The sequence below is a fragment of the Chelonoidis abingdonii genome, chromosome 20, assembly GCF_003597395.2.
Source record: "Chelonoidis abingdonii isolate Lonesome George chromosome 20, CheloAbing_2.0, whole genome shotgun sequence".
Classification (NCBI taxonomy): Eukaryota; Metazoa; Chordata; order Testudines; family Testudinidae; genus Chelonoidis; species Chelonoidis abingdonii.
The window spans coordinates 15,929,304-15,954,233 of NC_133788.1; the positions used below are offsets into that span (position 1 = coordinate 15,929,304).

Consider the following 24,930-nt stretch of genomic DNA (forward strand, 5'->3'; position numbering starts at 1 on the left):
TCCAAGTGTAATATATATAAAAAAAAAATTCCCCTCTCACCCTATGGGTGGTATGTGTCTTCCTCAACCTCGGGTCCTCTACCAGAGGCCTGGGAGTTTGAGGGTTCTGCGCAGTATCTTAGCTTCCTAGCACTGCACTCTTCTGGACAGAGAGCTCTGATGTTGTTCCTGGGATCTGTTGGAGCCACTCACCAGCTTAGGAGTCACAGCCCGAGGGCTCTACCACCACTGGACCACTTTGGCCTTCACTTTCCACATCCTTTCTAGTTCCTCTTTCAGGCCCTGGTACTTCTCCAGCTCTAATTCCTTCTTCCTGATGTTGCTGTCACTTGGCACTGCATATCTATCACCACCGCTGTCTTCTGCTCTTGTCTATTACCACGATGTCTGGTTGATTGGCCAGTACCGCCTGTCCGTCTGGATCTGGAAGTCCCACAGAATCTTAGCCCTGCTATTCTCCACAACCTTCTGCGGAATCTCCCATCTGGTCTTGGAGGTCTAGCCCATACGCTGTGCAGATGTTCTGTACACAATGCCAGCCACTTGGTTGTGCCGTTCAGTGTATGCTGTTCCTGCCTGCATCTTACATCCTGCCACTATGTGGTTGGACTGTCTTCTTGAAGTTTCTCCTCTCTTGGTTTTCACACCTCAACTGCTAGAACAGGGCTTGATCCTCCCTGATTGAACTAACCTCGTTATCTCTAGCTTGCTTGCTAGCATATATATACCTGCCCCTGGAAATTTCCACTATATGCATCTGACGAAGTGGGTATTCACCCATGAAAGCTCATGCTCCAAAACGTCTGTTAGTCTATAAGGTGCCACAGGATTCTCTGCTGCTCATTCATTGAAAATGTCTCTTTCTATACCAGGATCTTGCCTGGGATGCCAACTCCCCACCTTCCCAGTGGTCCTATGGAGTATGTGCAGTGTGATTGAATCATCTTACTTTTGTACTAAAAATGAAACTTCTGCCTGCATGCAGAACCTCCTTTTTGTGAATAATAATAAAAACAAATAATCCTTTTGTATGAATATTTCATCTTCATATATAAACTGAAAGAGAATAATCCCCTTTGCACCCAAGTCGATGGGTTGATTTTAAGAATTACAGAGAGTTGAATGGCCTAAATTTGGAATAAATATTTGTCTTGATACAACAGGGCCTTCAATTTAAAAAAAATAAAAATAAAAAAAACCTAAATGTCATGATTACGCCTGTGTAATCCCAATGCTATCCAAGGGTAATTAAAAAATACAGCTGAAGCTTGTTGCCTTTCTTGTTTTCAAATGAATAGCTAAGTATCTGTCAAAATGATGAGCGCTTCCATTGTTGACATGTGTAAAAATTCAGTTTACACATCAATAAATGCAGTTTATGGTCATTAAAGCTGTCACAAAACAATATGACACCTGTGTACAGCAGGGCACATTACCACTAGGAAAGTAGCTATTGGGGCACGGGAGAATGTGTGATATGCTTCATCCAGTATTATGAAGTGCTTTCTTGTATTTATCTTGGCAAATTTCCTTGCCTAGAATTTAGTATAGCATACCAGTACCTAGAAATCAGGCAATAAAGGGTGGAGTTGCGGATAGTAAAATCAAGGTAGTTATTAAAAACCTATTCACGCAGACAAAAAATATTGCATATCACAGATTTAGTGCCAAAGTTAAATGTGGCTGTTTGCAACGACCTTATGTATAAAATATAAAAATTAATTAAAAAAAAATACAAATCTGAGAGTTTAAGAGATCAAAACAGCATAGCATGCCTGGCAATTCTCATTTTGCAAAGCACTTTAGATGAAAGGCACAGTGCAGGTATAATATATTATTCATTGTTTAGTGGTATTAATGGTCACAATTAGTAATCACTAATATTGTTTTCTGAGTTGCACAGGTTACAGGAGTATTTCCTACAAATGGTTACTTGGTTCTTTTAATTTACTAGTTTAAATTATGTCAGAAAATCTTTAAAGATCTGACCTAAATCCACAAACTTCCTGCATTTACTTTACTCATAACTCTTGATCCTTAGTTGAGGGTTGGATTTTCACAAGTGCCTTGTGATTTAGGAGCACAAGGCCCACTAAATCAAACAATGCTTGTGTTCCTAAGTCACATAGGCACTCTTGAAAGTCCCTGCAGAATCCTGTTGAGCCTCATTATTTCAGCATCTCCCCCCATTGTGCAAATAGCTGATGTCATCAGCAGATAGAAACCTTCACTGTGTTTCTTGGGCTTCTGTGGATTTTTCAGACGGTTAAGGTGCCTAGCACTCCTTTTCAACTTTAGTAGAATACTTGTGTAGTCGTTATTAAACCCAGTATGGGAGCGGTGAAGAATTAACATCTGATGATTCTTTACTAGCTTATGCATGGAGGAGAGAGTATGGTCTGTTGCATAATAAACTGGACTGGAAGTCAGGAGACCTGGTTCTCTTCTCAGCTCTGCTACTTACCTGCTGCATGCCCTTGGGCAGGTCACTTCAGCTCTCTGGCTCTCTCTTGTCTGTTTAGATTGTAAGCTCTTTGGAGGCAGAACTGTCTGTCGCTATATGTATATACAGTGAACAATGGGTTTGGGGCTTCAAGCGCTATCGTGATGCTAGGCATAAATACAGGTCATGAGTTTGGCCTCAGTTCAGTTCTCATACAATAAAATACCACTATAACTGGCATGAATTTACACCTTGTTAGCAGCCTGAGCAGAAGCCAAAGACAGGATTGAGCTATGGATGCTCACCTTTGAAGAACAGGGTGAGGAGACTTGCCCTGCTGTGCTAGGCTTGCTCTGTGGCTAACGAGAGGAGATCAGACTCCAGAGCTCTCATTCCAGCGCATTTCAGAAGTCTGGATTATGATTTTTTTCCATAAGTAAATAAGCAAACTAAATCCATAGCTATAAACCACAGTTGATTTCTTGTCTGGCTAGAAAAAAAAAGGCTCTGAAAAATATCACTTAATATGCAAGTCAGTATATGAAAGGGACAAAAAAGGGATCTAGCAGGAAATAAAATGAAACTTCTTTTCATTACAGCAAGGAAAACTTAGATGAGTTTTTCTTTGCTAATAAACTACCCTGTTTCATTTTGCAGCTGAGCCTTTTTCTGAAGCTGACTTTGGCAATTGTTCATATTTTTTTAAATCCTGTGCAATAAAAAAGCCCTTCATGCATCAGGAAACATAGTAATGTAATACTTGTCTTATCTTCACACTTACTCAGCAAGTATTTACAAAAGGGCAGTGGGAAAGTCTTTAAACTCTATCCTGTTACTTTGCTCAGGATAGCTCCTAATCAGATCTACTTACCTGTGTCTGTTCTACACAGGGATTGCACTGCAATGGTATCTTTATATAAAAATCGTACTTGTTTTTTTTTTATTTTTTGTTCAATCCTGCTTTAGCCAAAGATACTTTCTTTACAATAAACAAGATTAGTGTTGTGCTGCTGCGTGTCTGAGGGGCATTGAGCGAGAGCTTGTAGGGTTATTACGGTTCATTTAGTAGATGAGGGAGATCTATAATTTTCTGTTGTGTATTTGCACTCACAGATATGATAAATCGGCTTGTGCTTAGTATATTTTCCCAGATGTGTCATGGGCTGGATAAAGAAGAGTTCATTAGTTGTTTGCTGGTTAGTGTGAAATAGTAACATGGATACACACCATGTGTTAAGGATTGTGCTGACCCGTGGAGTCCCCTTAGTTTCCAGTTCAGAAATGTGCAGAAGTTTCTCCCTATTCAGCAAAGTGTTTATCACATGCTTAAGTCCCATTGTCTTCAGTATGAAAACATGCCTATTCAGGAAAGGTGTAATGGGGACCAAGCATGTGCTTAAAGTTGAGCCATGCTTAAACATCCTTCCTCAGTTTGGCCCCAGTTTGGGAAAGCATAAAAATGTGTGGATTCTGGTGACAGTGTATGTCATAGGTATGCTACCATTTTGGGGTGCATAGAGGATTTTTTTTTTTTTTTTACTCTTTCTAGCATGTGGCCTTTTATGGTCTCTTCCTTTCTTTGTCTAGCATTTGGTGTGTTTTGTTGATGGCAAACGAAACTGTTGCTCATAATTTATTGTTACATCAATAGAAAAAAATGATTATTTGGTGGTGGGACCCTTTTACACTTCCCTTCATTCAAGGACCAAGCAGTTAGTCTGTCCCAAAGGAGAGAGTTTTATCTTATTATTTCCTGTAAACTTTGCTTCACCCAATTGACACACTGAAACATAGAGGGTTTGGAACTCACTCAGTTATGCAGTTCAGTGGCAGAACAGGAAATAAACTAGTCCTTAGCTGTGACCATTAGACAATGCTCCCTCTGTAAGATAAGCTGAGAGTCATACTTTGCAGATGAGGCCAGATTTGAAAGCGCGTGGAGTCCCTTCATGCCAAAATATCAAATATTGACAGTGGTACAACTGACAGAGACATCAGTGGGAGAGGGTTCAGACCCTGAATACGTTGTAGTTAGTGCATAGTTGGTTAGTCACTTAACGTAGTTCCTTTGCATAATTTTTGTGGCCTGTCCCAGTAAATCTCTGGAGCAGAATTCTCGTTTCCATCCTCTTTCACCTCCATTTATAATGAAAAAAAAAATTTCAAAAATGTCTTCTGAAGTGTTTACAAAACTCCACATCTAGTGGCATAATACAGGAGCGTTGGCTATTCCTGCAGATTTGTAAGAAGACACAGAGAGCCATTTGCCTCTAGGTCACCAGTTCAAATACTGCCTTAGGTTGTTCGTGAGGCTGAGGGTTCTTACTCTCTGCATATTTGGTGGCCTGGGTGAAAAGTGTGGGCAATGTCAGTAGAGTTCCCAGCAGACAAGTGACCGCATCACAAAAGATGCCACTACAGGGCTTGATCTGAAGCTTATTGGCTTAGTCGGCTTTAGATAAGGCTGAGAATTGCTGACTTGGCAACCTTATTGACCGTCTTAGTGAAGAGGACAGGACGGTATTAGCCTTGGAGACGAAACTCTTCTACTCCCTCATCTGAGTGTGGGGCAAGTTTGCACTTCCTTTCCCAATTCCGTATCATACCTGCACCGTGGCTAGCAGGCACACTGAAGCCCTCAGAGCTAGCTGTTTAGTGCTTTTCACTACAACTAAATTCACTTTCAAATGTTGAAAAAGAGGTTAAAGGGAAGAAAGAAATGGTGGAGGCAGTGTTTCCTAGTGGATAGAGCACTAGACTGAGATTCAGGAGAGCTGTGTGTTTTTGTTAGGTCTGCGACTATCCTGGAAGGTGACCGTGGGCAAGTCACTTCACTTCTTGGTGCCTCAGTTTCTCCATCAGTAAAATGGGGATAATGATACTGACCTCCTTTGTAAAGCGTTTGGAAATCTACTGATGAAAATTATGTAAGAGCTAGGGATTGTTATTTTATTAAACTATAAAAGTAAAGACTTTGACTGCTTATATCAATTTTACTTATTTCTATTATTCTATTTATAATTAGCAGCAACCAGTTGCACAGGGATGGGAGGGATTCTCACAGTAATTAAAACTTGTGCTCTAATTACAAGCTGCTACATTTAAAAATCTCTATTTACTACCACAATTCTAAATGCAAAGCTTTGGGTGGAAAATTCCTTGTGCCTTCTTGGCCTGGGAGCCAACTTCCTGTCATTGTGGCACAGCAAACCGGTCCAGACTGAGCTTAATTTAATTACGATATCATTTCAAAAGGTGAAAGCCTCTTTAGTGAAGCCCAGAGAGTAGGGCAAATGTTTTCAACTTGTTGTTGTCTTTTTAATCAGTAGTGCCATCTAAAGCTGAGCTTTATCCCATAGAAAGATTTTTTTTAAACTGAGACCTTGTCTACACACATACACATTGTACTGTTTTTGCACTATGCCACGATAGCTAAAATGATCCAACCCCTATAATGTAGATGCAGTTATGCCACCCTAAAAGCGTTTATAATGATGTAACTGCATTCCTGCACTGGGAGGAAATTTTTCTGGTGTAATGTACCTGTATACTAACATAACTGCAGCCACACTAGAGGCAGGGGTGTGGGTGAGTAGTACTATATAGTTAAAATTATAGCTATATAGTTATAAATATACTAACTAATATATATAAAAAAACTATATATAGTTAAAAATCACACCCAAACTGAAATAGTTTTATCAATACAAAAATCTGTCTGTAGACCAGGCCTAACGGGCAGTACCTCATAAGTATTGTTTGAAAAAGAAAACAGATTGCCACTTTTTTAGTCCTCCTGGCATTTAATATGCAAACGAGCACTTTGAAGGGAAAAAGAATTATTTTTGCTGACGGCAGCTAATGTTCCGTGAAAGTAAAATCACAAACTGCCTTGCACCTGGCTTGCTAAAATGCTGAAGGAGCAATGTTCTATCCAGTACCCTGGTGATGGCATTGCCTCAAAGTTCATAGTAGGGGAAAAAACCCACTTTTATATCCCCCTTCTTACTATGTGACACTTTTAAAGCTTAATACCGGATGACAGGATTTTTTAATGCTGGCTAGGACATGTGGGACAGATTTGACTATGTCTGAGAGCATCTGATTGAATAGTGGAACTAGGGCAGGGGTTCTCAAACTGGGGGTCAGGACCCCTCAAGGGGTCATGAGAATATTACGTAGGGGGCCGTGAGCTGTCAACCTCCACCCCAAACCCCCCTTGCCTCCAGCATTTATAATGGTGTTAAATATGTTTAAAAGTGAGTTTAACTTACTTGAGGGGATCGCACTCAGAGGCATGCTGTGTGAAAGGGGTCTCTAATAAAATAAAAAAAAAAAAAAAAAAAGAGTTTGAGACTCACTGAACTAGAGTAAACTTTCAGTGTTGCCAGCTTTTCCAGTTATATCGCGAATCTTTTGATAGTTTGTATTTTTTCTTAAAGCTCAAGTTCCTGGAGTGATGTGGTAAGATGAGAGCCTCCACTTTCACTTACCAAAAAAAAAAAAAAAAAAAAGTTCGGGTCTTCATTATAGAGAGAATCTTGAAAACATGTAAACCCTAAAATTTCAAATTACAGAAAGAAAATAAAAAAAATATTCTAAATTGGTTTAGAAATCATAATTTAAAAAAAAATCTTGATTTTGTTTTGTGCCCTACTCACAATTTTTGAATGCTAGAATTGACAATACTATTTATTAGCAAATTAATAGAAGTGGGGAGAATTGTGAATACTTCTCAACATGGATGAATGAACTGGTCAGAGTGGGAAAGTTTATTTTATGCATAGTTCAGTTTTGGGGAAAATCAATCTAAAACAATGCATGAATATTACTTGATCCACTTGTGTACGTGCGTGCGTAGGAGTTCAGGGTTACAAGTCCTTTGATTGTATAGTAAGAAATCCAAATGTGCAAGGAGTGGGTCTTCTGCTCACAGAAGAGGGCTATGGGTTAAAATTGCAGGGTTTGCCACCGAGTCTGTGGCCATGTGTAAATCACATAAAGTATCTGTACCTTGGTTTGCTCATCTGCTGTCAGTTAAATGGATAAAACGCCCTCAAAGTGGTTTCGAGACCGAGGACTTAGGAAAGACACTACCTATGCCAACAGAACTTCTCCTGTCAGCATATGTGCTCCACCTCTGTGAGGAGGCGGTAGCTATGTCAACAGGAGAAGCCCTGTCAGCAACATAGCACTGTCTACACTCAGAGTTAGGTTGGTATAACTGCATCACTTGGTGTGGATTTTGCACATCCTTGGGCAACATAGCTCTAAGTGTAGACAGGCCTCAGTGACTTTAATGTTTGCAAAGGAGCTTTGAGGTTCTCCAGTGTATGTTTTGGACCAGATTCTGATCTCGGTCACTCCAGTGTAAATCAGAAGAGGTACTTCTGCTGAATTTGAAGGAATTACTCCTGCTTGAGATCAGAATAAGTCCCTCTCCCCACCTTTTTGTACAACTGAAACAGTTGAAAACATTTAAAACTAAAAGTGTTTTAAAAAGCTGTAAATTGCTCCTTAACAGATGCCTTTACATGTGCTGACTTCGATTCTAGACAAAACTTTTGTGGCACAGCAGAATGTTTGCTAGAAATGTTGATTGGAGTTTCACTATAGCAGTGATAGACGTGCTGCTATAATTCAGAAACACATTTTGTTAACCAAATGCTGCAGCTTTATGTAAACACATGTATCACATGGCATTAGATCAGTTTATTTCTAGAAACAAGTATGGTTTTCTGCTTTCTGTCCTTCATATTTTATTTGAAAATATATCTTTAAAAGAAAACAGTTGGTTTAGGAATGGGGCTCTTGCTGCTGCTGTGTTTAATTCAGTATACTAGATGGGAGAGACATGCAGTGATTTAAAATAGAGGAAGTGTGGTACAGTAGTCAGGAAGCTAGCTCGGGAGATGCAGGTTCAATTCCCTGTTCCTCAACAGACTTCTTTGGGCATGTGCTCGTCTTCACTGCAGAGTTCACTTAAGTGTTGCCCCTAGCTTGTGTCTCATCCATAGACAAAACCCCTGAAGTAGAGTGCAATGGTGCATTTAACTTTTAAGTTGGCTGGCCCGTCAGGAGGTATAAGCTACAATTCCCATTAGCACAACTCGTCAGCTGCTAACAGTCACTTTGTGCAGCTCGGGTGCAGTTTCTCAGTGTGGGTGCTCTCCCTTGAGCTAGGCGAACTCAAGAGGCATTCACTCGAGTGTAGATAACTTGAGTTAGCACTACAGTGAAGACATACTTCCTCTGGATCTCAGTTGTCCCTCTGTAAAATGGGGATCATAGAACTTCCCTTCCTCACAGGGATGCCATGAGGATAGACATGTTAAAGATTGTGAGATATTGAGATACTGCTAATGGGGACCGTATAAGTGTCAAAGGGCTGGTCTACACTAGACAATTTGATCGACCCAGCTACGTTGCTCAAGGGTATAAAAAAAATCTACACCTCCTGAGTGATCTAGTTAAGACAAAAGTCACCATGTTGACTATGGTAGATGGCCAGAAGAATTCTTTTCTCTGCTAGCTATCGCCTCTTGGGGAGGTGAATTACCTGCGCCAGGGGTTGGCAACCTTTCAGAAGTGGGGTGCCGAGCTTTCATTTATTCACCCTGGTTTAAGGTTTCGCATGCCAGTCATACATTTTAACGTTTTTAGAAGGTCTCTTTTTATAAGTCTATAATATATAACTAAACTATTGTATGTAAAGTAAATAAGGTTTTAAAAATGTTTAAGAAGCTTCATTTAAAATTAAATTAAAATGCAGAGCCCCCCGGACCGGTGGCCAGGACCTGGGCAGTGTGAGCGCCAATGAAAATCAGCTCACATGCCGCCTTTGGCACGCATGCCATAGGTTGCCTACCCCTGACCTACGCTGACAGAGAACCTGTCCCATCAGCGTAGGTATTGTCTACGCTGCAGCTGTGCCGCTGTCGTATTTCAAGTGCAGACAAGCTCTAAGGTATTTTGTTAGAAAGAAAAGTATTTCAGTCAAGTTAAACTCTCACTTAATTTCAGATTTTTTGTTTGGCATTTGTCATGTCTGTATCTATTTAATGCATATTTTGAGCATGCTGGAAGTCCTGAACAATGCAACTGGACCTGTAACTCTCATTAGAGACAACTAGGTCTGTGAATATATAGGCCACTGGACAGCATCGTTGTGCTTTGCACATCTCTTGGTATTCCACCTGTCCGGATGAAAACATGCCATTATGTTTTACAGTGAGAGGTTAGTAAGTGTAGTGGGACAGACCTTCATTGCTGTAGGGCCATAAATAACACCCCACACAGCACTCGGGATGAGTGTTAGACTAGTGGCTTCACGGTGATGGAAGAGGTAAAACTGGCGCTGTATCCTGGTCACTAGTTTTTGAGACATACATTAACAGTGGGGTTGTGCGGTCTATGGCAGTGGCTCACAACCTTTCCAGATTATTCTACCCCTTTCAGGAGTCTGATTTGTCTTGAGTACCCCAGGTTTCACCTCACTTAAAACCTATTTCCTTAAAAAATCAGACACAAAAATACAAACGTGTCACAGCACACTATTACTGAAAAAATTCTCATTTTAACCTTATAATCATAAAACAAATCAATTGGAATATAAATATTGTACTTACATTTCAGTGCATGGTACGTAGAGCTGTATAAACAATACATTGTATGAAATATTAGTTTGTACTGATTTTGCTAGTGCTTTTTATGTAGCCTGTTGTAAAACTGGGCAAATGTCTAGATGAGTTGATGGACCCCCTGGAAGGCCTGTGTGTGCCCCCAGGGGTACCCGTACTCCCAGTTGACAATCACCGGTCTGTGGCTCCTCATTCTCCCCCTTTTGCATTTGAGTCACTGGCTGTTGCACTGTAATGCAGGAAATCACTGCTGGAGCCTGGAATGAACCTGTGTGCGCTTATTACCCGCATCCCTTGTGGAGTGCGATTAGGGTTGCCAACCCTCCAGGATTGTCCTGGAGTCTCCAGGAATTAAAGCTTCATCTTTAATTTATAATTGTGTTATGTGGTGTCTCCTCCACAAATATGTCCAGCGGTAGCTCTGTGTTTTTTGCTGCCCCGAGCATGGCAGTCAGGCAGTCTTCGGCGGTGTTTCTGCCGGAGGTCCAGCAGTCACACAGATTCGGCGGTGGCTCTGTGGGTGATCTGCTGCTCCCGCACCTTCAGTGTACCTGCTGCCAAAGCCACGGGACAGGCAGATCTCCTGCAGAAACACTGCCGAAGGCTGCCTGACTGACATGCTCACAGCGACCAGCATGCTTCTCTCCTCCCCCTCTCCCTCCCCGCTTGCTGTCCCAGGCATGCGCTGCTGCCTGGAGCTGTCCCTGAATATGTCCAGCCAAAATTGGCAACCCTAAGTGGGATAGGATTCAGAAGGCCGCACTGGCACTGGCAAACCCCTCTGGTTACAACTGGAATTAACAGTTACCCTGCTCTCAAATGTGCAGCAAAGGTACCTAATAATTCCCAGCTCATACAGAGTGATTTTCGTCAGCAGATCTCAAAGTGTTTGACAAAGGAGGTCAATATCATCATCCCCATTTTACAGCTAGGGGAAGTGACTGGCTCAAGGTCACGCAGTAGGCCAATGGCAGAGTTGGGAGTAAAACCTAGGTCCCAGTCTATATTGTTCTAGCCATTAAGCAACTCTACCTCCCCTATTCCTCCCTGTAGCTAGAGGGACCCAAGGAAAGGCCGTCCATGTGCTGTGGGGGATGGTTCTCAGCAGTGCGACCCTGGTGACAGAACTTGGTTTCAAAGGAGATCAGACTGGGTCCCAGACTGACTTAATTCAGACCAAGGTCTGTGACGGTGTTTCAATGAACACCACCCCAGAAAGCAAAGGAAACACACATTTGTCTTGGAACACAGAGGGAAGAACAGTTTGTTAGGTCCCCAGTGTTTTCTTCACAACTGTTGTTCACAACTTAAATCCCCTGTCAAAAGACACCTTAGAGAGATGGAGCCCAGTGAGTGAATGTGCCGTCACCCTTTGCTGGGCCAGTTTGTCCTGCACCTTTTTTGTAGTCTGAGTGTGCGGGGATGAGGAGTCAAGTGACAGTATCTAGAGAGCAGCTGAGTCTGAGATCTATTGCCATGTACCCTTTAAACAGCTACTTAACGTATACCAGAGAAACAGTTTTCCTTCTCTTTTCTTCCTCTGGTGCAAACTCCCCCTGCTCCCCAAGCTTTGCTATGGCTTATGCCTGTATCTTCTCCTTTTGAGGAATGTTACTGAAGGGTTTATTTAATGCGTTCCATTCTGCTGAATAGGGAACGAGATCTTTATCAACACAAACTGACATTCCTCTGTTTTACTGGGACTGGCCCTGTTTGTTTTTCTTACCTTTCTCTCTCTGCTTTCCTTCTCTTCTGCTGGTTATCCAGCTGCACACAGCCATTCACATTGGTTAAGGGGCCATGTGTGTGTGGGAGGGGTAGAGGGAAGGGTACCAGAATCCCTTAGGTTTGCAATTTCTGCACAGAAACCTAGTCTTCGCTGGGAGATAAGGTGTGTGTTTTTACCTGATGTTACCGAACTTAAGGTAAAAGCCTCATGAAGACGAGGCAGTTGTAAGCCTTGTCTTCACAGCTTAAAAAAAAAAGTCCTTTTTTTTTTTTCTTTTTAAATACTGTAGAGTAATACACATGAGCTATCCTGAGGTAAAACACAATGAAAACGGGAGTCTTTAGTTTTACTGTGTGGAGTTGGCCTGAGTTTGTTTACCTTGAATAAAACTGAAGTGCCTGGTGCAGTGTTTGCACATCTATAGTTCATGTGCATTGGTTACCCTGAAGTGAAAAAATACCCCTTTTTTTTAGCACTGAAGAAAAAGCCAGGGTTTTCACACAAGGTAGCTGCAGGTCAAGGTAAACCTTAGCCTCCCCCCTAGTGTTTCTACTTACCTACTATTAACATGTGTAAACTACATGCTTCTTTGTTTTCACTAAGATGTTGCCTCATGTTAGCAAACATGAGGAAAGAGCAAAGCTTTTTTTCCTGGTGAAGACACAAGCATACAGGCTTCTTCCTATTTAATTTGTCTCACTATGGAAAAAGCACCATGCCTTGTGGAGGGCACTACTCATTTTCATGTCTCTCCCAGCGCACTGAGTCGAATAACATGTTGAATTTTGCAGGGGCATTGGGAGTCCAGGACTAGCCGCTGTGCTTGTTGGCAAGCATTAGGGACGCTTGCTGCCATGCCATGGCTGGTAAACGGGCTCTGAGATTAACGTGATTGAACGATGGTTTTAATTTCAGTCCTGATGGAGCAAAATTAGTTGCAGTGATACGTGTGTGTTGAATAAAATTGTAGTTTTATTAGCTGTAATTGCTAAAGAATACTTTTTAAAGACTTGACTGCTGGGGGGGGGAGAATTACTGGCACTGAAATTTGTTCTTGCACAGTATGGCATTGATTATTATCATGGAGCATAATATGTTAGCCCCTGGTTGGTAAGCCAGCATTGTTATACATTGGAAGCACTCAGCAAGGGTCTTCAGTGCATGCCTAACTATAAGTGTTACCCACAGGGGAATGCATGTTACTGGACCCACTCTGTGCCCAATCCACAGAGGATATGAATGTGCTACAACCCCAGCTAGACAGCTTGAACTCAAGCTGTAGTAGCTCATGCTTTTAGCTCTGGAAGGCTCCAGTTCAATCCCTGGTATGTCACCTAACATGGCGGCAGTCGCAGAAATACATGGATAATCTCATCAAAGTCAATGGGAATACTTACATGCTTAAAGTTAGGCATCTCCTTAAGTCCTTAGTTGAATGAGGGCCCTAGTGCCAAGGTCCCCCAGCCACATTGGAGTGCTTAAACTCGTTTTAACTATCATCTGGCTGGCCAGTGGCACTTCAGTTGGGAGTGGGTCTGCCCGTGCAGATGTCATTGCAGGTTTAAAGCCTTGGTTAGACCAAGGTTTGAAAACCACGTTCCAGCCTTGATTCCCACCTAGGATAATACGCTGTTATGAAACATAGTTTGTGGTCTGACCATGTCACACTCATTGGACAAAGCCAGTTAAGAGCAAGGGCTCTTGGCTCTGTTTCCAAACTCAGGTTAAAGGCACACGTAGAGAAGGCCAAAGAGTTAAAGGATTTGCGCAGCTTTGAGGGAATTTCAATAATAAATGAACAGCACTTTAACTGCATTAGGGGAAGGAAAAAACTCACTGAGGGAAGTAGGGGGGCATCTTCTATAGAAAAGGAGGAAATAGTTAAAGTATTTGTTTCTTTGTTTCATTCCATTGTAAGCAAACCCTGAGGCTTGATATAGGGGAAGAATTTTTTTTCTGACAGTCTGGCATGCTGCATGCGTTTGTCTCTGTTAATTTATATGGGGAAAGGCAGTAAATCTGCATGAGCATGTTACTGGCTCTTAGATTTCACAAGGGTATTTAAAATAATAGTACCTGACAGTTTACTAGCAGCTAAGAGGTTTTTCTGCTTCAGAAAGCAAAATATTATATGAGTTGTGCAACGTGTATAAATTAGAGGAATTAGGCTAAAGCACCCAGTATGCTTTCAGTGAAGAGCTAAAGACTTGATAGAGCTGTAAAGTTTGCAAATGGGGAGGTGAGGGGAGTCAGAACACAACCCAGATGTGTGTGGTTGAATGTCATCCTTGTTTAATTTCCTTTCTTCCCCAAACTAATCTGAATTGCCAAATGTTAGATTATAGTGCATTATTTCATTTGTCTGGCCTAATTCCTCTTTACCTTGAGCAGATGAAAAACATTGCACTAAATCAGCTTGACAGTGCTTGAAAAGAAAAAGATCTTAATCCTTCTATATGTTGATGCAGACATAAACATGGAGAAAAACATATTTATAAGTTCTCAAGGTGGCTTGAATGTGTAGAGACTCGAGTTTTGAATTGGGACAAATTTCTTGATGGCATGACCTGAAATGTGGAGGGAATGTGCTTGCTGTCTATTCATTAGTTACATCTACATTTCTCAGTGTAGATTTTAATGAATGAATGAGACTAAGAATCTAATGTGAAAGCAGAACTTAAATTTAGAAATATAGAATGTTACATCTTTCTACCTCCCCAATTTTCTCTCTCTCTCTCACAAACTTTTCATTTCCTACTTTATATGATGCTTTTTCTTTGGATTCTCAGCCTCATTCATTCACTGAAATCTACATAATAACAGTGTAACAGCAGTGAAGTTATTGAATATACATGTTTAATATCGGTGTGGTTCCTTTTATTTTGAAAGGCTCCACAAGTGCTTTACAAAGCTATGTTCCTGAATTGCTTCACACGTACCCTGTTTACCCTCTCTTCCCCCCCAAAATGCATCTACTACTGAGATGTAACATGACAATTGCTTAACAGTTGCATTGTAAAATAGCAGATGAAGACTTTAAAAGGTATCTAGCTAAAGCTGCATTGATTTATGGTTATGTTCAGTTCCCGTGGAAAGTTACCTTCAAAAGCCCTAAAAAATTTTATCCATTTTCTTTAAAAACAAAAAACAAAACAAAAAAAATGTGCAGAAACTGATGATGTAGACCCCACCGCTTGCCAAAGCTCATCATTGGCAAGTGAGCGAGTGGATTTTTCAGTCTCTGTGAAAGTTGGCAACTCCCAGCAACACAATGGACCATAACACTACACTGGCTCCATACTCTGTCAGAAAGAAATCTGCCTCCTACTGATTCACTGGAACAACTTCTTGCAGCATTTTGGGTTTTCATTGGAGGTCTCCCACCCCAGTAAAACCATGGCTAACACTGTTTAGCTTGTGAGAGTTGGGTAGTTTGGCTGTAGACTTGAATCAGGGCTGAGGATTTTTGGCAGTAGTTCTCTTTTAGTGCTTTATTTCATGACTGTCTTCTCTATACGTATTAGAAAATATTACAATAGAACCACAAAGTTACGAATACCAGGGTTATGAACTGAATGGTCAACTACACACCTCATTTGGAACCGCAAGTATGCAATCAGGCAGCAGCAGAAATGAAGAGGGGAAAAAACCCTAAATATAACACAGTGCTGTGTTAAACGTAAACTACTAAAAGAATAAAGGGAAAGTTTCAAAAAAGTGACAAGATAAGGAAATTGTTTTTGTGCTTGTTTCATTTAAATTCAGTTGGTTAAAAACAACATTTTTCTTCTGCATATTAAAGTTTCAAAGCTATATTAAGTCAATATTCAGTTATAAATTTTTGAAAGAGCAGCCATAATGTTTTGTTCAGTGTTATGAACATTTCAGAGTTACGAACAACCTCCATTCCCAAGGTGTTTGTAATGTGAGGTTCTACTGTATCTTATTTACAGGCTGTGCATTTCAGCATTCAGTGGCAATAAACTCTCTCCTCCCACTCTTCAAAGCCTGAGATAAATTTGTGCAATTAGCAGTCCGGCATTTGTTTCATGGGAATGCAAGTAAATGTCCCAGCAGGCCAGTGTTACACTAATCAATGGATGTTTCTCTCTGAGCTTGGGCAGTTATACATTTTTGCACTGCAGCCATGGCTCTGCTCACGTGGTGCATGGAGGTGATGATGCTTTTACCCACTTTGGGATCTCACCCTTATTTACTTGTACAAGTAGACTCACTGGCTTCAGAGGGATTACTAGTGTGAGTAAGTGCTCATAGACAAGAGCAAGTTGTTGCTGTTCTTTAATATTATCTACATGAGTATGGATTGCTCTGTGTAAACTCCAAGTATTGCTATAATTTCATAGATGTGAATGCCATATAAGTCATGCATGCTTTATATACTGTCACTTTCATGTGCCAGTCCATATTGAAACATGCATGTCTTTTCTATAAGCCTGACTCAGAGCCACAAGAGGCAGGAAGCTTGGAAGCAAATCCAAGTTGTTTCCTTCCCCAGGTTTTGCTGAGGCAACTAGCCGTAGAGGAATTGGATGACAGAGAAAGTAAGAGGTGGATTTTTGAAAGGGAGACGCGAACAGTCACGACTCGAGAAAGCCGCATGCCAGCGGCCCGACAGCAGATGCCACTTCCATGTGACAGCTGTCAGGGGCGCAGAAAGCAACTGTTCCTTGCCATAAGTGGCTAATATCAGGCCATTGTCTTCTGACTTGCTCTGTGATTTCCATCTGTAACTTCGTCTCCCTCCCTGCATTAACTAAACCACTTCTCTGCATTTTCCCACCAACTCTGTGAATGTGGAGATCTCCAGCAATTTCCCTGTTCCACGGTATCCGCTTGCCATGCTTGGCTGGTGCCTGCTTCCTTTTGGGTGCTGCAGCTCAATTATATCCACTGTCATTAGCCCCAGTTCAGCAGCACTTAAGCGTGTGCTTAAGTCATTGCTCCTCATTCTCCCCAGTGAGACTGCTCATGTGCTTGGAGTTAAGGATACGCTTAAAGATCATGCTGGATGGCGGGTTCTATCCCATGGCGAGCCCTTGGGTGGAAAGAGGGGAGTGCTGAGCTTACGGGTGAATATTTACATTTACATTTACATTTGTGTTTTGCTGCTTTTTTCTGGCAATGGATGGGAGAGAAGGAGATGAGGCTATTAGATACATGAGATCTCAGCCTGAAAAAGCAAGAGGCTGGAGCCAGCTGGGTTTCCCAGCCCACTTACGTTATACAACCTCCTTCAGAAAACACTCCTCTTTTTGGGGGGAGGGTGCGTTTTGGGAAGAGAGGGGAGTTTTCACCCCCTTACCCAGAGCCCAGTTCTTCTGCTCCCAAGCTTCCCTGGTGGCGTGGTGCCTGGCAGTCCCAAACTGCAGAAATCTAAAGAGGTATTGCTGGAGTTTCAAGGGCATCATTAAACAGGCCCTGTTTTTCCCACTGCAGTCAATAGAGACACTCATGTTGATTTCAGTTGGTTTTAAATCGAGGCTCAAGTCAGGATCATCGAAATAAAAGCTGCCAAAGAAAAGGGGTGAGTTTTTCCTGCAGTCTAAATCTGCCCCCAGCGAAGTTACCATTGACTTCAATGGGAGGAGAATTTGACCAACACTAAGGCTGTTTGAAAATCCCACCGGAGAGCGAGCTATAAAATAGCACCTTGCCTTTGCAGAAGGAAGGAATCCATCTTCCCATTAGGACATGGTCCATGTTAAGTTAGATCTCCTTTGGCTGTTTGGCCCTGCCCCATGGAAAAAAGTGAGAGGAGTTACAAACCCTTATGAGGAAGGAAAAATGAAGTTCAGGAAGAATATTGTGTGTTCTTCTACTGGGCAGAATCAAATGCATTCAATTCAGAGCCTCCTGAAGTACAATTAATAGCCATTTTATTTAGGTCATCCTCATTTTGTTGCTTTAAATATATGCAGCTGTTAAAAGTGGAAAATATCAAGTACGTTTATCTCTGTAGATCCTTTTGTGAACGAGTCAGATGTATTTTAAATAACCCTAGGAACTGTTAGGATTATTAAAGCCTTTGGCTCTTCTGGTCTTTTTCCCCCTCTTCCTTTTTCCCTTTACGTTCTTCCAGACAGTGATTAAAGATAGTGTATCCCACCCTTTTCCCAGGGCCCTGGGTGGACTGACAAGAAACATTAAATAAACTAAAACCTTTTACTTAAGCTTTATGTAAGAAACCTATTGTAGTTTTGTTCAGGGGCTGAGGTAGGTGCGTGTGGGGGTGTATGACGGATGGAAAGATGTCCTTTCAGACTCCTCAATAGCCATTTATTTATTACTAGTATTATCTTTTGAGTCATATGGCACTCCCCTCCCCCCCGAAAGTGCTGAGACTTTGTGAGCATTTTTTAATACCCTCTCATTTGCTGCTCTTAATTAGTTTGGATTAATCAGCTCCTTAAGCTGCCACATCGAGCCATGTGGGGATTATTGTTTTTGGTTGTATATGTTACTATTTTTCTTTTATAGAACACTTCAGATTGCTGAGTCCTTTTTTGGAGGACTAGCCTCTTGTTAAGCACTTCTGCATGAAAATCAAGGGAGGTGACCTGCCTGGAGGTTGTGCGCTCAGAAATGAGCCATCCATGAGATGTGATTGTTTGTTTGTTCTTTTCCTACTTATTCATTCTTCAAAGAGAACTTAGTGTCATTGAAAGGTGTCAGATAGGATAGCCCAGGACAACACTCCTTTCTGTCCCCGCAAAGCTGAGGGGACAGAAACCATTAGGATTTGGGCTTTTCCTAGGGTTGCCAACTTTTTGATTGCAGAAAACTGAACACTCTTGTCCTGCCCGGCTCCTTATCAGATGTCCCATCCCTGCTCACTCCATCCCCCTTCCCTCCGTCGCTTGCTTTCCCCCACCCTCATTCACTCGCTCATTTTCACCGGGAGGTGGTTGGGGTACAGGAGGGGGCTCTCGGCTGGGGCCTAGGGGTTTGGAGCATGGGGGGGTGGTCAAGGCTGGGGCAGGGAGCTGGGGTGCGGGCTCTGGGAGGGAGTTTGGGTGCAGGAGGGGGCTTAGGGCCGGAGCAAGTAGTTAGGTGCAGGAGAGGGTTCCGACCTAGGGTTGGGGTGTGGGAGGGGATGAAGGATGCATGTTTCAGGTGACGTTTACCTCAGGCAGCTCCCGGAAGTGGCCGGCATGTCCCTTTGGCTCCTAGGAGGAGGAGCCAGGGAGCTCTGTGTGCTGTCCTTGCCCGCAGGTGCCGCCCTCACAGCTCCCATTGGCTGTGGTTCCTGGCCAATGGGAGATGCAGAGCCGGTGCTTGGGGCAGTGCCTGTGCCGAGAGCAGAGGCAGTGTGCGGAGCCCTCCTGGCCGCCCCTGTGCTAGGAGTTGGAGGAACATGCTGGCTGCTCCGGGAGCCATGCGGAGCCGGCCAGTGTGGCCAACCAGACTTTTAGTGGAGCAGTCAGCTGTGCTGACCAGACACGTGAGGGTCCCTTTTCAACAGGGCATTCTGGTCGAAAACCGGATGCCTGGCAACCCTACTTTCTCCTCCCTGATGCATCTCAACCCTGTTTGAAGGGGTGAGAAAGGAGCTTACTTTCCTTGTACATTTATACTTCGACATCCCTATTGTCTTCAAGGAAGGGCACCAGTTGCAGTGGTGGTTTTGTAATACAAACACCTGCTCACAGCAAATCAGACAAATACGTTTTTTCATAACAGCCACTGAGCACCCATCAGACGGTTCAACTTTCTGGCCTCTTAATAACCTGTTCTATTTTGAACTGTTCTCTTTTTCCTGCCTGGATTCCTATTCGCTCTTCACCAAACTTCTCCATAAAGCTCCATCGTTAAATGCCTGGTTCCTAAGGCTTTGATTAAGAATCTTTTCTTCTGATTATCTACAGTAAATGGCTCCCACTTGCTGTATCAGAGCAGAGACAGGAAGAGCAAGGCCTCCTCTCTCCACAGCATTTGAGGTCAGCTGAAATGCCAAGTTAATAGTCCCTAGATTTAAACATGAAGGGATTGGGGGCAGATAGTTTCAGCTGAGGGACTTTGGAACTTTCTCCCCTCTCAGGGTATGTCTACACTACAAAACAAGTGTGTTCTTAACTCAGGTTAGCTAACTCGGGTTAAAATAGCAGAGAAGACACAGCAACTTGGCTTTTAACTTGGGTGAGCAGCTCAAGCTCAAACCCAGGCTGCTTTATAGGCATTAACTCAAGCGGCTAACCTGAGTTAAGTCGAGTTGCCGTGTCTTCTCAGATTTTAACCTGCATTAGCTAACCTGAGCTAAGAACACAGTGTAGATGTACTCTCAGACTGACTGAGTTCAAGCATTGACCATCAGAGCGCATGTCAAAGGCTACTCTCTCACGCTTGCTCTGTGAAGGCAGGTTCTCTGGGGGTGAGAAGTGTTTTACTTCACAATAAAAGCCTTGTAAAACTCTGAACACTTGTGCAATTTCAGCTATGTGTAGCTGAGAATTTTTTCTCTGGTACCCAAGAGCATCTTTATGTGATAGCCACCTTACCTAATGCAGGATTGAACTGGGGATGCCTGCAACTAAAATCATTACTCTCTACAGCTTGAGCTAAAGATCCACGCTCTGTAGTTGAGGGTTATGTAATATACACTGGTCGGTAGGTTACAGTAGGCGTTTTACAATACAGGTAGAAAAGCAAGTGCTTTAGCAAATTATATTACAGTAGTGTTACATTATCCCTCTATAGCGCTTTTTTCTAATGATCTCCAAACAGTGAACAAACATTATCAGCCTCACAAAAAGCCCTGCACAGTAGGTCTGTAGTTTATCTTTGGTAAGTCACTGCACCTCCCTGCCTCATTTATCCATCTGTAAAGTGGGGATCATTATTCTTTCACCTCTGTAAAGCATGGTGAGGTCAACAGATGAATCTGATTATGATTGGTGACTTGCTCAGGGTCACAAGGCAAGGCAGTATCACAGCTAAGAATAGAAGACAAGAGTCCTGTCTTTCAGTCTTATCTCTCACCACTAGACAAACTTCCTTACTTTTAAGATAAGTTAGTGGTTGCATGTTTTGAACCAAGATCTGGAAGATTTGCTGCATCCAGCCACCCGTAATATAGTCGAACAGGAGAAATTCCAGGGTGAACCAAAGGGTTAACTCATGATCTTTACTGGGCATAGCAACCAAACCTGCTTGAGTTTCATTTGTGCAGATCTTTTATGCCCCTCATCTCCTGAAATAGAGAGAGAACAATATGCTTACTACTGGGTTCACTACCGGTTACCCTTACTGTGTCCCTTATTTCTCCTTGATAAAGACATAAACAAGCCACTTGTGTTTGATTCATAGAGAACCGTGAGAAACAAGCTGTGTATGTGAAGCAGTGTGGGTTTTTTCATTCTATTCAGCCCTTTGTATATTCAAATTCTTCTAGTTTCAGTTCTTGCTGTTCTGCCAGATTTCCATAGCATTGATAGGTTTTCTGAATTAATAAGTTTCTTCCCTCTCTTTCCCTTTACCTCTCCCTCTTCCCTTTTACTTTTGCAACTGGTGAAAAGTTTTTCTAAGTGTGCAGCCTTATCCATATTGATTTTTCTCTCTCCCCTGTCTAACCGACTCTTAGATGTTTTTTGTAAAGCGTTAATAGAATTTTTCTTTCGCCGTTGCACTTTATCTATTCAGAAGTCATTGAGAAGTCCTATTGTGTCACCGGACTGTGGAGGAAAGAGGCTATTCTTCTGTTACAATGGCTGCCCTAAAAATAATGTGGGGTGGAGTTAACTCAGAAAGGGCAGAGACGGAGATAAAATGTTCTGACCTTAGGAAACAGAAAAGATAACCAATTAGGCATTGCTGAAAGTGCACTAGCTGGCTTAAAAACACACTGCTGCTTTCTGAGGATATATTTTAACTCAGAAACTCAGCTCCAACAGAACTGATTCACCCCTTTGAATTTTGCAGGGTTTCAGAGTCAAACCCCTAGATCTGTAACTCTTTTTTTTTTTTTTTTTTTTTTGTGGTTTTGTTCTGAGCCAAAACTTTTACAGTCCTGTTCCCAGTGTGGACAAAGAACAAAGCTCACGAAGATGGTTGACCTCACATGGTTTCCACCCAAAGTGGCAGAAATCTCCCCCAGCCCAGCCCAGGAAGTCTCAGTGTTACTATTATTTATTTGCCCACTAAAGACCCTGACCACGCCCCAGATCTCATTGTGGTAGGTGCTGTGCGAACACATAGCAGGAGCTTTGGACCAGATCTGTAAAGGTAATTAGGTGCCTAACTCCCATCAAAGTCACTCTAAGGGCGAGAGAGAACACATCATCAATTTCCATTTGACAGATGGGGAACTGAAGCACAGAGTTGAAGTCTCTCTCCCCAGGACACACAGCAAGTCCATGGCTGAACCAGGAACTACATTTGCATCTCCTGAGCGCCAGTCCAATTCCAAGACCATCCCTCCTCTCTCATCAGGATTTGGGCAGTGCTTGGAGAAGTGAGATGATGATTGCCCAATAGTCTGAAGCCTGTGTTGTCACTCCTGCCATCCACAGATGAAGAGGGAAAGGGCTGTTGAAAGCTGCAGCTCAGGTTTTAGCCTGTTGAAGTCCTGCCTGATAAGACTCTCTTAACCCTGGGTTGCACTGCAAACTTATGTGGGTATAACAACGTCACTTGGGTTTGGAAAATCCAACCCCGTGAGCGATGCCATTACGCCGCCAAACTCTCGGTGTAGATGGCTCTGTGTTGATAGGAGGGCTTCTCCCATCAACATAACTACCACCTCTCAGGGACCTGGCATACCTACACTGACAAGAGCTCTCCCATTGGCATAGCCAACGTCTTCACTGAGCGCTGCAGCTCTGTAAGCGTAGGCCAGGCCTCAGTCGCACAGCAAAAGGGAAGTCAGGATCAGAGCGGAGTGAAATTTTTTATGGACAACTCTTTTTCAGAGAAAAATGAAGATTCAGCAACACCAAAACGTTTCACTAATTCATGTCAGTTTCAGTGAACTATTTTGGTTTATTAAAAAAAAAAAACAATTAAAAAATTGAAATGTTTTTGATTTTTTTCAGATCAAATAACTTTTTGTTTTAAGATGTCCTCTAAAAAATAAAACATTAAAAAGTACTTGAAATCCAACCTAAGTATTTCATTCAGCCGGAAATTAATTTGTTTTTTTTATGTTTTAGTTTGACCCTAAACAATTTTTTTTCTTTTCAACCCAAATGAAATCTGTAATTTGCACAGCTCTAGTCCAGATCTTGTCCCTCGTGATATTTTTAGTGGAGATGGGGAGAAATAAGTAAAGGGCCTGTAATTTTTGTTTTCCTTCTGTAGTTCACCATTAAAGAAGGATGTGTATTTCCAATGCCCCTAGTAAACTGTTGTTCAGTAAAGAGGGAGGAGTTTGGGGAATTAACAGTGCATAGAGACCAGCACTGTGCTAATCACTTAGTGCTATCATCTGGGGTATGGATGAGGTGTAGTAGGATCAACATTACCCTGTGCATTACTTTCCCTTTGGACACAGAGTTTTTCCCCTTGTTGATGAGTGCTGCAGAGCAATGCTCTTTGGGCACCTGTTTGTTCAGCCCTTGTTTCCTAGCTACCAAAGCAGCCTTTTAAAACAACACAAACTTCAGCCTCTGTGTTGGTCGAGCTGCTGCAGTAGGCTAAAGAATCATGCTCTATTAGCCTGGGTCACAGGCTCCCCGTGGCCAGAGAAACTCACCCTAGGCTTCAAATGACCACAGCCATTCAAATCCCTGTACAAGGCATTACTTTGTAATGACACCCCTGGTCGAGGATTGAGGCTTCTGGCCTGGTTACAGTCGTGAGAACCGTTCCACACTGTACATTCTAATTATGTTGCATCTGGATCAGAAGACAACAGTGGTGGGATTGGGCCTCTTGTTCTGTTTGTATTTAGAGTGCGAATGAGCTCTGGGGGCCCTCTCCAGGTTGGGGTTGAGATTTTGGACAAAGATTTTGTGGTGAGAAGTGTCCTAAAGTTGTACTGTGTAGACTGACTAGTATGGGGACAAAGGGGTGTTCAGCGCACAGTTTTCCTCTGGTGATGCGCAAGGTGGTTAAAGGAGAAGAAAAGAGAACGCATGTCGTTCAGAGAAACTGGGCTAGCTGCTGAATGTGATTCTGATCCCTGTGTGCTTGAGGCCTTTGAGAATGTTAACAATCGCTGATCAAACCGTAATCCCAGGGCACAGATGAGTGCTAGGGAAATTGTCCCAATTTACTCTCTAACCTGACACCTGTCTGTTGTTTTTTGGTTTTGTGGTGTTCTTTTATGGAATAAGGAAGGAGAGTGGGGTGACAGGACAATGTACTTAGTTTAGGTTGGATTCTCATTGTGCCAGTGGTTTAGGTCACAGGCATGCTGCGGATGAAGCATATCAGAATGAAGGAAGCATGTTACATCCGTTCAGCTCAGGCTGTTTCCAACACATTTGTGCAAACTAATGTGAAATGGGACTCATCAGTGTTAGCTGAAATGGGGTTTAAAAGGAGTCTAAGCACAGTTTGAGGTTTTACCGCCTTGCGACTTCTACTGTATCATGGAAGCTGCCTCCAATACTGTAATAATAGGGACAGATCCACCCTGTGTTTTTAATCACTCTCCAAAATAGTGCTACTGCACTGTAACACCGTGCATGCGTGCATGCGTAAAGCTATCCTCGGGGACAGTCATCTAACTGCATCACCGGCATGGTAATTTTTACAAGGTCGGTGCCATTGCGGAGTGACTCTTCAAAGAAATCAGTTTTTCTAAAATGAGTGGGTAAATAACATGTTAAATTTTTTTTGGTGGGGGGAATCCTCGGTAGAATTCAATAGGGATGAACCCAAGTATAGAAATTCTAAAAAAAAATAGAGTTGAAATAAGAACGAGATCCATTCTGTGGCTTGGAGTTTGTATGTTTGTTTTTTACCATCATCTCTTCTAAAGCAGAGATACTAGTAGTTAAAACAACCTGTTCAAAGGTTATAATTTTCTGTTAAATTCTACAGGACTTTTCCATAAGAGTGCAGCAATATCCTGCTGAAGTTCTGGAGTCTCTGAACAGTTTAAAATACAATATACTTAAAAAGAAATCCCCGCACAGCCTCAGTCAAAAATAAGTGTA

At 42.3% G+C, this 24,930-nt stretch overlaps 1 protein-coding gene across 3 annotated transcripts in view; it reads left to right on the plus strand.

The window, feature by feature from the left end:
- The window catches only part of MSI2 (musashi RNA binding protein 2), a 397,445-nt gene that overhangs the window by 204,442 nt on the left and 168,073 nt on the right, over positions 1–24,930 (plus strand). The window lies entirely within an intron of this gene.